Below are 3,899 nucleotides of genomic sequence, written 5' to 3' on the forward strand. Positions count from 1 at the left end.
CCTTAACTGTATTGTTTAACTAAGCATAATACATGAAACGTTTACTTAAAAAATAATATCTAATTTAAGTATTCATAAGCATTGCCCTCACACATGATATTTTGTCCTTGCACCAAGGAATCTTTCCCCCATTTTATGGGAGGTAGCCGACTTTTTTCTTTACATATAAGATATATATATATTATATTTGTTTTGATGTTATTACTATGTGCATATTTATGAGAGATTTGGTGGTGGAATTAAAACGAAGACAATCTAGGAATTGATTTACTCTAACGTTTCGACCAATTTGACCTTCTTTAGAAAGACATACCTACATCTTCCTGAAGACGAAGTTAGTCGAAACGTTAAGGTAAATCAGTTCCTAGATCATCTTTGTTTTACTTAGACCACCCAATCACTCATTTGTCCTTTCTTCTCCAAATACATATTAATGTCTCTAATATGTTTCTCTTCTCTTTTCAGAGGATGACAAGAACCAACACAACCTGTAGCTGTGTGTGTGTTTGTAAATAGGCAACGTAAATCTTCTGAATATCTCTACCCTCTTGCCCTTTTTCTGATCCTTCCTCCTCAACCACAACCTCGTTTAGTCCTCTAAACTCTTCTTACACTTTTCCTCTTCTCCTTCTCCTTCCTCTTCCTCTTCCCCTTTCCACTTATTCATATTCCTTTTCTTACCCTATTCCTGTTGTTTCTCTCTTACTCATCCTCCTATTCTTCGTCTTCTTGGTTTTCTCTACTATTAACTCATCTTCCTCCTATGAGACCTCTTTCCATTGTCACGTTTCTGTTTTGTTTCTTCTCACGCAGTGTTGAGTGTGCCTTATTCCTCCCAACTGGTCCCTCTACCTCCATTCAATCTTCCTCCACGATTCTAGAGTCCACATCCCCGGTCCACTTACATCCACCTTCAACCACTCTTTTTCCTTTCCCCTTTCTCGTACGGCACACATACTATACATCCTAAGAACATCTCCACATCCTTGAGACTCTTTCCAGACTTTTAGTGCTCAGAACAACACGTTCTTCCTAGACTTATGGTACGCTGTTGACGAAAGACGACAAAATAGAAAATTGACCCGAACTCCAAAATTCAGATTACAATAAAAACATATATGTTCAGTGAAGCCTGCTGAAGACAAATCTTCGAGAATACTATCTTTTTTTTTTTTTAGTAACGCAAATTTATTTTCGAAATATTAGCGCTCGCCTTTCAACTAATTCCTTCCTTCTTTTGGTACCAGCTTTGATCTAGCTCCACTTCTGCCATCTCATCTTTCCTCTGTTAATCCTGTTTTTTTTTTATAATTTAATAATTTCCATTTGACTCCAAATATCATGTCGCCTCTTCTGAATTCAACTATTCAAATGTAGTTTTCATTGTTAAGGATTTGGAATGCATTTTCTATATATTAGTTGTTTTACAATAGAAAGGTCTTTTAATGAATACATTTGCATTAGTCTAAGAACTTCTAGCGTCTATATTTGCATGGATAAATTCAAGATAGGCGACAAGAAATTTTGGTACTACTGTATATACATCTCATGACTTTATACCGGAAACACAGCTGTTTATATCGTTGAAAGGTCAACAATGCTCTGAAAAAATACGCAGCCATATATCTATTTCTTATTTCCTCTTATTTTCTTTTCTTTTATTTTATTTCATTTTATCTTATTTTATTCATTCACACATCTGTAACCCCCATCAACAACACACATTCTTTCCTTCCTCAGGAATCTCATATTCTCCTACAGTGTCAGTAAATGAACAGCATTTACCACTTCCATTTTCTTAACATGCTTTTTCTTCACCCTGAGTTCATTGTTAGCTTTCTTTCTTAGATTATCTTCTTCGTTCTTTCTTTTGTAGGTTTCCTTCAGCTTACGTCTGCAACTTTTAAGAATCTTCATCTGAAATAAAACCTTATATATATATATATATATATATATATATATATATATATATATATATATATATATATATATATATATATATGTATATATATCATGATTAATTTATTTCTCTTCGACGTTTCATATTTCCTGTTCCGTATGTTGATTTTCCAATACTTTTTTCTCGAATTCTTTTCACGCTATATATTTTGAAATAATTTCACTCTGCTACACATATTTACCTTCCTTATCCTAATCAAATTGTCTTTTTATTATCCTTTCCATTCTTTTACTCACTCTCCACCTCCCTCTTCCTCTTCCTTCTTTCTCCAACAGAAGCCAGTTTGCCAGTTATCTCTGAGTTATACGACTTTGCGCCGACTACCAAGGCAAGCCACCACACCCCACGTGTCTCTTTCCTAATATTAATAAAATTGCCTATATATTTTCATTCGTGTTTAATTAACCAGCAGGGTATTCCAAAGGATACCATTTTAAGCTCAGGAACAGGTGGACCACCCTAGCCGGGAGGAGAGGCGACCCAATGTTGGCTTAAAGAAATAAAATAAAAAGGCTTGCCGAAACCAACTGGTTTTTTTTTTTTCTACCGGGAGGTTTCCTATTCCCACAGCGTGAAAGTGGAATGATGAATTTAGCGACACATGCCATTGTAAAGAGTCTTTGATTCTCCCATTTGAGGTATCTTTATATGAAATAGATAAACCAGTTTATGGTTCACCGTAAATGCTGAATGTGTTTCCACAGACGCCTTTTGTGATAAAGATTAACGAATCATTAAAAATATATAATGCCAATATTGAATAAATGTGAGGAAAATTAGTGTAAAATTAGATTCATCTAAACTTTTAGGCCTTTTAGTAATATTTCATACCAGTATATGGCTCACCGTAAATGCTGAATGTGTTTCCACAGACGCCTTTTGTGATAAAGATTAACGAATCATTAAAAATGTATAATGCAAATATTGTGAGGGAAATTACTGGAAAATCAGATTTATCTAAACTATTAGGCCTGGTGGTAATATTTTATGATTTGGCTAAATTTAGCCAACGCATTTTCAGACGGTAGAATTTTAATAGATAGTATTTAAAAATTCAGACATTGAAGGAGAACCGTGTAATCCATACAATAGATTTATATTCATAATTTTTCCCATTTTATGTTTCATCTTCTTCCTTTTTTTATTTCGCCGAGCCCTGTGGTAGGAGAAAACGAATACTGCCACCAAAAAGGACCAGAATAGGATTAGGCATCCTTCTCCCTGTAGACCCAAAAGGGATATTCCTAAGTTAGCAAAGACATAAGAAGATCTGGGAAGACTTTTCCAGCCAGAACAGGTTTGCGTCTTTTAATATGCATTAGTGTGATACATATGAGAGTAAAAGAAAAGAGATAGGCAGTATGTTTGTGAGAAAATGGATGTGTTGGGATTGAATGAAAATAAGTTGAGAGGGAGGGGCGAGTTTGAATTTGGGAATGTAGTTGAGAGGGTCTCAGGAGTAGAGAGAGGATGAGGGAGAAAAGAGGTGGCTATACTAGTAAGTGAAGAGATAGGTTAAACATGTGGTGGAGTGGAAGAAGGTTTCTTCAAGGTTAATGTGGATAAAGGTGAAATTGGAAGAGAGATGTAGGTTTTTGTTAGTGTATATTGGCCTGGTAGTGAGAAGAGTGTAGTCTTTTTAGATAGATTTAAATGAGTGCATAAATGTTTTAGGGAAAAATGTCAATGTAATGATATTGGGAGACCTTAATGTTAGTGCAGGAAATGGACTAATAGACAGAGTGGTTAGGAAGTGTGAAGTTCCAAGAAAAAAAATCGTAATGAAGAGTTGATTGTGGAGATGTGTCTAGAGAGTTGATGATAGCAAATACATTGTTTAGGAAGAAAGTCAAGCATAAGTACACATGGAAGAGGGTGGTGGATGAAAGGGTGCTAAATATTGTATTAATGGACTATATAGTGATAACCAGGAAAAGAG

The 3,899-nt window shown here is 35.0% G+C and overlaps 1 protein-coding gene across 3 annotated transcripts in view; it reads left to right on the top strand.

The window, feature by feature from the left end:
- Positions 1–2,350, top strand: part of LOC143036805 (uncharacterized) — a 1,429,357-nt gene extending 1,427,007 nt beyond the window's left edge. For all 3 annotated transcript variants that reach the window (XM_076204581.1, XM_076204572.1, XM_076204592.1), the window contains exon 10: positions 466–2,350. The gene's annotated coding sequence lies outside the window, so the exon portion shown is untranslated. The remainder of the gene's footprint in view (positions 1–465) is intronic.
- The last annotated feature ends 1,549 nt before the right edge of the window (positions 2,351–3,899 follow it).

Source organism: Oratosquilla oratoria, chromosome 2 (assembly GCF_046742065.1).
Source record: "Oratosquilla oratoria isolate Oo_2021 chromosome 2, ASM4674206v1, whole genome shotgun sequence".
Classification (NCBI taxonomy): domain Eukaryota; kingdom Metazoa; phylum Arthropoda; class Malacostraca; order Stomatopoda; family Squillidae; genus Oratosquilla; species Oratosquilla oratoria.